Source organism: Strix aluco, chromosome 22 (assembly GCF_031877795.1).
Source record: "Strix aluco isolate bStrAlu1 chromosome 22, bStrAlu1.hap1, whole genome shotgun sequence".
Classification (NCBI taxonomy): domain Eukaryota; kingdom Metazoa; phylum Chordata; class Aves; order Strigiformes; family Strigidae; genus Strix; species Strix aluco.
The window spans coordinates 3,599,545-3,608,632 of NC_133952.1; positions in this window are offsets into that span (position 1 = coordinate 3,599,545).

The following is a 9,088-nucleotide window of genomic DNA, read 5'->3' on the forward strand; positions in this document are numbered from 1 at the left end:
AAGCTGAGACTCATTTTTTGTCTTTGCAATGGATATGAAAACAACAAATGAGATAATTCTATCTGGAGACAGAAACCATAATCCCAGATGGTTGTTGGACATGGGGTAGGCAGAATATTTCATGCTTGGAACAGTCAGTTGTAAAAAAGGACTTGTTCTGAGTCAAGGCTGCAACTATTTTGTAGGAAGGATGCTTACCTTAGAAAGTATAGGGCAACTGAAACATCAGCTAGAATGAGAGAGGGAAATATATATTTGCTACTTTTACTTACAAGCGAAAGTAACAAACAGTCTAAGAGCACCAAATAATTGGAGCAGTCATACTGTGCAGTTTAAAGTCTGTAAGAAGGGCAAATGCAAAAGTTCTAGTTCCTGTAAGTATTCTTATGTAGGAAAATATAATGCAATAACCTAAATTATAATACTGAGCTACTGAGTCTACACGTAGATGTATTTAAAGCATATTTGCTGTTGAAGACTGTCCTTCCCCAAAGAGATTTGAGGGAGTGGGCAGGCAGGGAAGGTAGACAAGCATGTCAGTGTCACTGATTCATTGTGTTTGTGGCCACGTCGCAAAGCATTACAGTGCCAGTTCCCTATCTGCAAGTTTGAGTAATAATTGCATAATTGCACCTGGGTGGGACTGGAATTCTCATTTTATAGTATAGTCAAAGACTGACTGTTCAACTCCATTTGTTCAAATGGAGTTTTATTTTCAGTTGGAGGCCCAAGACCCCTGCAGTTTCCCATGACATGACATTTTAAAGAAAAAGAAGCTGCCGCAAAAAAATCTGAGGTTTAGAGAAAGGCAGGTGTTGCGGAACCTCAGGGCACCTGCCTTTCTCTAAACCTCAGTCTGGCAAAGCCACAAGTGAAATTAGAGGAAAAAGGGTTCTTTCAGACTCTGGTGGAAGGTAAGGGGTGGGGGTTGGCATAATACACAGCAGCTGCCACCCAAAAGAATCTGGCAGAGGGCTTTTGCCAGACCGTAAGATGAAGCTCTGAGATCCCCTGAAGAGTGACAGGGAATAAGAAGCTGTTCCTCTAACAACCCTCGCCCCCAGACAGGGAGGCATCCTGACAGGGAAAGAACTGACACGAGTTTTTAAAGTGGGGATTTGTCAGACTTAGGTTAGGGTCATGGCTCCAGCACAGTGCATGGAGCAAAGGCTGCTCTGGGTGGAGCTTTAGAGGAAGAGGGAACACGTGGAGTGGGGAACAGGAATTGTAAGTGGTGGTTTATGTTCAGGTAGGTTTGCATTTGCTAGTCCAGTTGCAGGAAGGAATCTTGGCGGTGCTTTCTCCTGAACAAAAAATGCACAGGTCAGGAAAGGAATAAGGCTCAGGCATGTAATTGAAAAACACGTGTGAAGAAATCCTCATCGTGCTGAGGAGATACTTAATGTTCCTCTTTCAGCTGTTCCTGCTGTGGTGTTGAACATCAAAAGCCGAAATCTTCCTCTCAGGCAAAAGCAGCTTTTCCATTCTGCTGGTGTTCTACTATTTGCTTGTTTCTTATCCCCCCTCTTCCTATAGCTTCATTTTAGGATAAACACTTCTCAGAAGTTTCTTTTCTTGTGTTGTTGAGCACTTACACGTCACTCCCCTGTGAGGCTGAAGGACTCAAACTGAGCAGATAACTGCTTGTGAGGAATTAATGCACCCAGTGGCCTCACAGCTTGTGTGTGCCTTTGCATCCAGATACCAAGTTGCATGGAAGTTGTTTTACACACTGTCCTGGCAAAGTGAAAGGATTTTAAAACAGTTGAAAGAGCAGTCTGCAGTAAATGCAAAGCTTCCTCCTTAGGTCTGTCTGTTTAATGACGTAAGTCTGCAGCACCTTTTTAGTAACTAAGACAGTGATCGCTGGTGATGATAAAGAGGTGGCGCTGCCATATCCAGAATTTATGTAAAGCCTTTTATATGAAAGAACAACATTCTACACATCATCTTGTTTGTCTGGAGAGGTAGTTGTTCTGCAACAACTCAACAGAACAGTTCGGTGATTTTACCAAAGTGTATCTGATGACAGCAGGTTGCCCAGTTTTGGGGATCTGATGAGATCTCAGAGAGGAGGCTTTGAGGATTTGCCAAGTCATGTTTGGAGTAAGGGCCTGGAATAATCACTCCAAATGTCATAATATAGATGCAAATAGCTGTTTAGCTATAAGTCAGCACTGCTGTCATTAGAAGACACAAAATGGCTTCAGCATCTCAGTGATAAATCACTCTGTACCATATCTTCACGGAGATTAGAGAGGCATTCTGTACAACCACATTCTTGCCTTTAAGATCCTTCTTTCAGGGGCTAAAACCATACCTTAAGCTAACAAAAAGGAATGGAAATTCTAACCTTTGCTTGGCAGTTTCTAAATACTTCAGCAGAGGTTTAACTGCTCCCTGCCCAGCCTTCACTTCGGAGAAGTTGCACTTGACTTCTAGTCAGGCCATAAACAGCTTCTAAGGAAACAAACTGTCCTGTGACAGAGCAGGTTTGAGCTCTGGAAGAGTACAGACTGCCTTACTTCATGGGCTGCAGAACGGTGGATTCACAACGGCGAGCTTGCTTCTGCTTTATAGAGCTTGAGATGCCGTTGTGCCTGTCTGGGAGGGTCACACAGCACGCAGGCTGATCCCCTAGCAACAGCTGCCTGGCCACGGCTGGTAATCACGCAAGGGGTTCTGATGTTAAAAATGCAAAGGGTTTCCACAAATGTGTGTGCTTTTAGATAAAGCTATCCAATGGCAGTGCTAGAGGAGGGCTGCTGAGCAAATCGGCAGGTGTGTGTATCAGACTGGAATTGCGTAACCGAAAAATAGGAAAACCAGTTCACTTCTCTGAGTGTTTGCTGGCTGGCACATTTTTGCTCGCTCTTCTGTGGCTTTCCTCAAGTCTTTTAAAGGTCAGGCTTCACCTCTGCGTGAGACACCCTTGCCACTTGCACTGCTCCAAATAGCAAACCAGAAAGTCCAATTTCATTCTCTCCAGTGCACAACTGCCAATAGGACAACAAAAATATATACTTTGTCTACAATGTATTTTTCCTTTCTGGGGCAGAGTCTGCATAGCTCAGTACTTTGTTGAACTTTGTTAATGCTTGGACTTGGCCCAGTGCAGCATGCGCTGTTAAATTTGCTAAGACTAAAATAAAATCATGAAAACTAGCAACAGGGCAAAATTAGCATCTGAAATCATCATAAGTCCTTCTGTTTAGTGAACGGAGGCAAATCCTTCTGCAAAGTTCTGAAGGGCGACTCAGAGGCCAAAGGCAGCTGCTGCGGCCGCCCTCGAGAGCCACCCAGAACTGCTCTGTGCAGAGGTGAGGTTCATCAGCAGATGCATCCGTGCACGAGCTGTGGATCTGCAGAGAGAGGGAGCGCACCTTTTCCATAACACGTGCACTGTGGACACCAGAGCTTCAGTGCCATCCCTTCCTGGGGGGTCAGGGTGAGTGCCTGCCCTGGTTCAGCTCTGTCCAAACAGAATCCAGGCTGTGAGCTTACAGAACACCCAAGGGTTGAGCCAGAGCATGCTGAGGAGGAATGATTGTGGTATTTCTGTGAAAATCGCATGCCAGGGGTGATCAAAAGCACACCTGCAGACTCACCGATAGGCAGTGGGGACACTGTCAAAACACAGCTCACACTGGTACAAAATGACACTGATTTATGTAAAAGGCATAAATTCAAGCATATTTTTAAAAGGAGGAATAAGCTAATGATAGTGTGAGATAACTGCCAAATATAGAGATTTCTCTTAGAAGACTCCCTATAATTGCTTATTGAATCCCTTGAATAGTTTTACTGTCACCAAGCTGCAGCTACTGGTGAGCTGAGCCTACAATAACCCAGGGATTAACTGGGTGTAAAGGAAAAGAAAAGAAAGGAAAGAAGAGAAGAGAGAGTCCTGCATTCCCCTCTTCATCCCAAACCTCATAAGGTCCTACATGTGTTTCCAGGAGTCTGAGAATGCTGGGATAAGTATGGAAAAGAACCAACTCGATGGTTTTGGGTGCTTCTCCAAGACGAAGTTCTAACCAAATGGAGTGTATCCATTGCCAGTTTTAGGACTAAATGAACCTTTTATGACTATGACAAATTGCTATTTCTGTAGGAGCCTGTCCTCCCTCACAATTTGTTTTTTATTAAACCATTAATTATCTGAGTGCAGTGAAAAGTGGATAAAACAATGGGACCTTGACTTTTTCAGGCAGCTGCTGTGTGCTACCAAACTATCTATAAAAAGGATTTTGACATTTATGGAGCTTCAGTCAAAAATACAAAGATAGAAAGGCCTATTTATGTAGTCTTAAATTCCTCTCTATATATAGATTTCTCTGCCCTGAAGATGCAGGAGAAAAAAAAAACCTTTTTTTTTTTTTTGTGACCTCAGCTGGATATGCACAAAGAGTAGGTCATCTCCAGGGTTAACTTCAGAAGATAAAGATTGGAACGGTCTGTGTTCACTGCCAGGCTTTCACGCTTCCAACTGCAGACACAACAGTTCAGTTATTGGCCCACCCAGAAAACGTCTGCCCCGTCTGCCAGCAGCACCTGAGATGCTGAAATCTGCTCTGTGAGGAGAGATCCCCTTCCAGGGGACACAGACAGCTCCTTGCAATTAAAACTACAAGGGAGGAAGAATGAAAACCCAGCAGTAGACCCGTGTTTTCTTCTGTGGTAACTTCCTCACCCAACCAAGAGATGAGAAAAGTTGATGGAAGGTGGAATTTGGCTTAGATTCAGCCTCTCTCTGGGTTGGCCCTGCATCCTCCAACGTGGCTGTGCCAAGCCGATGTGAATGCTCTGGCACTCCTCCCTGGGGGGCACAGTGACCTTCAAGAACATTCTCTGTATTTTCCTGTTGGTGCACAATGCCTCTGATTAGCTCCAGCGCTCCTGCAGAGCCGGGCGGGATCCTGTCCTTGCCTTACCTTCCACCTTCCTGGATTACCTCTCACGGCCAACCCACCCAACCTCACCTCTCTGGTCACGGAGAGAACAGCGCGGAGTGGGAGGACGGTGGTGTTGCAACCTGCGGCACTGCAAATACTTTCAGCAAACGTTACACCCTCTAGGAAATATTGCCTAATTGTTGGAGAAGGGGAGAGGCTGACAGTTAGAGAGTTAAAGGAGGCATTTCATTCACCTAAGATGTGCTGCTCCACTTTTCCTCTGCGTACAGTGAAACGAGACATTCCTTAGAGAATTACCAAAGACGACTGAACTGCGTACTGGCCCTCTGTTTTGAGATCCTAACCCAGGCTATTTTAAATGCACTTCGGCCACCTATTTTCCTGCCCGTTTCTGTTTGAATCTCTAGTGCTAAGCACGTAGTTCAAAGAACGCCACAAGTTTTCCTTTGGATGGGAGGCGGCTGGGAGGGGGAAGGAACATTCATCACCTCTCCCTCTTCTACCCAGCTGCCTGTTTACATAAAACCTGCATGAATGTAGGAGGCGTCTAAAAGCTGAGTTTTGTAGAACTTGACCAATAGGTTTAACAGTCATTAGAGTAAGGAATAACAAAGACAAAGTGACTGTGGAATCCTTATTATCTTGGACAAGCAGGCTCAAAAAATAACGTGCAATAGAAAAGAACACGTACTGCTAACACAGGTACAGTTAGAGACAGCGCTCAGTGTTCAAGGTAGTTCTTCTGTCAGAGAGTTTCTGTCAAAGAGTTTCTGTCAAAGCAACATTTGAGTAATCTGTTTCGGGTCTCAGACAGCGGGACAACTCGCTGCTGCATTTGGTTTGTTGTTTAAGTGTATAAAGTTGGAATGTTTTAATGTGAAAGGCCCATTTGTGTTCTGTATTTCTGAAGATCTTATGGGATCCACACGAAATACAACAAACTAGTCCCTTGACTATAAAACATATCAAGATTTATATAAGAAATTTATTTCCATTACAGAAGATGCAATAAGGTTATAATTCTTTTTCAAGGTTCTCATGAAATCCAAGCAACAGAAGCAAGGAGTGCTGTATAAACCAAAAACTGGTAAAAAGTCAAATATTAAACCACAGAAAATTCCTTTAAAAAAATAATTATTCTACATCATTACTTCTACAGAACCCTGAAGCAAGCAACTGAGCCTTGCTATTCAGCAGCCAGGAAAACAGCGGAATAGAGAGCTCACGTCACACATCGACACACGCAGGTAGAAGAGACAGCAGGTCTCAGAGGGTCTGAATTTTTCTCAGTTTCTGTAACCACTAGCAGATTGATTTCACAAAGCGTACTGTGGAAGGAAGCGAGCTACATAAACACGTGGTAATATTTTCTTGCCGAAGAAAACAACCTTAGCTTTACTGCAGGAATATTATGCTTTTTGATGCCTCTCTCTATAAATAGATGCAATTTGAGGACAGAAAACTACTGTTTCAGTGGCTTATGAAAGATGCCTTAGCAATTCCTGATCCTGGTCATCCCGGTGTTCAAGTGAACAGCAGTATTCCATCCACTGAGCCAAAACCAGTCCTCAGGGCTGGGATCAGCAAAGCCAGGGCTGGGTCCCAGCTTCAGCCGTGAGGCGACAGCCTGGAGGTTTCACTGTGTGCTGTCGGTGGGAGAGCAGCACTATCTAGACAATCTCATTCAAAGATTTTTTAGGAGTGACTCATGTGCTGGCGGTGCGTATGCTCCAAGTGCCCTTTTTCATAGCTAACCAGAGGGTCAGAACAGCATGTCTCTCAGAAAACAATGTTTTAATCGTGTTTGGAGGCTGCTTCCCCCACCGCCTCCCCCTGCACACACATGAAGTCACTCCCAAAGTACCTCTGGAGCTGAGATGAGGTCAGGTCCAATGCAGGCTTTTTTCCTAGCTTGGCATTGCTATTTTCCAACAGTAGCAGTGGTTTTTTACAGAGTGTTTTTACAGGGGGTTACAGCACCACCTGGGAGGGAGAAACCCACCTCGTGGAGGTGGCTAGGAAGGACTATGCATGCCCATGGGCAGGTATTTTCTTGAGTGTGCAGCAGGGCTGTCAGGGTCAGAAAGCATGATGTCCCCTTGGTTCTGCAAGAAAGCCACAGTGAGAGACAGGGCAGCTCTCAGGACTTCAGTTTTCTTACCTGTATGATGGAAAAAACCCAATATTTACAAGTTGTGGACTTGAACAAGAATGGATAATTATAAATTGCTTTCATAAACAGTGCATACTTGGGCCTCCCAGTAGTGAGCTGTGTGGTCCCCACCCAGAATCAAGCTGCAGTCCTGGCTTGTGTAGGCTGTATGTCAGTCCACAGGGGAAGTACTAGGAAGCAGGGCAACATCTATCAGCAGATCAGTCTAGTCCTGTCTCTCACTGCACAGCAGGCATGCAGGCCCCAGACACGTGGAAATTAATGATTAAGCCCAAATTCTGAAACAAAGCTGTGGAGTTAGGAGAAGACAAACCCTCTGATTCAAACATGAAATCCAAGGTTTTTTGGCTGGCTGCTGTCGTAGAGTGGCTGAGGCCACTCAAAACCACGCTAAAACTGTGGAAAGTTCAGCACAAGTGCCCATTTCACGTAACCTGTCACAGAATCCCTGTGTATACAAGGAGGCTGATCCATCCCTTTCCCACAAGCGTTTCTTGCAGCACAATGGGAAAACAGAGCAACTGAGGGGATCAGCTAAATCCCAGTTTACACCTACATACCTGCATCAACAGGTGAATTCTCTGTGCAGTGATTTCACCAAAGCAATTTCTCCTAACAGAACCAGTTTGCAATGTTGCTGAGCACCTGCAATCCTGCTTGAAATCAGCAGAAAGACAGGAGCTCATCACTTCATGAGAGTAAGAGCTGTGAGAGGAAAGACTCTGTCAATCATGGGAAAAGGAATTTGGCCTGAAGTCCAGTGAAGTCTGTGGAAAACTTTCAAGGGTTTCATCTGGCTTTGTATCAGTATTTTGAGGAAACTGGGAATATTTCCTAGAAAATGCACTCCCTTTCTCTCCCTTTTCACCTGCTTCTGTTGCTTTGTTGTTTCTGCTTTGTTTTTGTACTGAGCTCTTTCTGATGTTTTGTTCTTCTGCTTTGTTCTGATTTGGGGCTGCAACTTAAGAAGCAGTAAATCACTGGAGTAACATTACGTGCAGCCAGCCAGCCCAGCTTAAGCAAAATCCAACCCACCACCTAAGGTGTGGCAGTGGGAAAAAGAAAGGCGAGAAAGCACTAAAGCAAACAGCCATTGTACATGGTCCTTCCCACTGCTCGGGTTTCCCACTGCTCAGTTCCAAACCCAGTAGCGCTGTTTGTGTGGGAACCACCTGAGTGTCCCCTGGTAGATCCACAGAGGCTCCTGTTGCTGTGGGTGAATCCTCCTCGTCACTGCTGTGGCTTCAGCCCAGGACTCACGGCTGAACACAGGGAGTGAAGTAGTCCTCTGTCCAAACTGTGGCTTCTGGCAAGCTTCCTCACCATAAGAATGGACTTTGTGACCAGTCCTCCCTTAATCCCACCAGCAAGTGACCAAACTGCTCTCCTCTTCCAAACACAGACCAACGGCTCCACCTGAACATGTTTCAGCCCTTTACCTCCTGACACCTCATGAACCTTCTATTTTCCACCAGCAGGAACACAGAACCTCCCCATAAAGCTCAGACCTGAGGCCAGTCCACCCTTGTACCTCGGCCCTGACAATGAGAAGAGCATCAGTGGATGGAGTTCTGGAGGCTGCAGGACGCTAAGTCGGAAGAGGCACGGCTTCACTGCACTGGAGGCAGCGCGGAAAGGTTACCACCGAGGAGGCAGAGGGGACCCCAAAGGGCTGGGGCAGAGCTGAACTCCGTGCCGTGCCTTGCTCCACTTTTTTTCTGGTGGAGCTGGACCACTCTGCAGCCAGGACCTTTACTCTCTGGAGAAAAAAAGAGAATATGTGGGAAATGTTGTTGGAAAAGTGTCATACTCCCTGCCTGCTTTTGCCTTTATTTTTCTGAGCTGTTTCCAAAGCCGCTCTCTCTGTATGCCTGTTGCTACAGCCAAGACTGACCGTGCTATTCAAAGCGTGTGTCCCCCATTTGCCTTTGCTTGCTCTGGCCACTCGATGTATATGGTCGAACTCCAGGGGAAGGGCAGGGGTGAAATTCCATTTTAT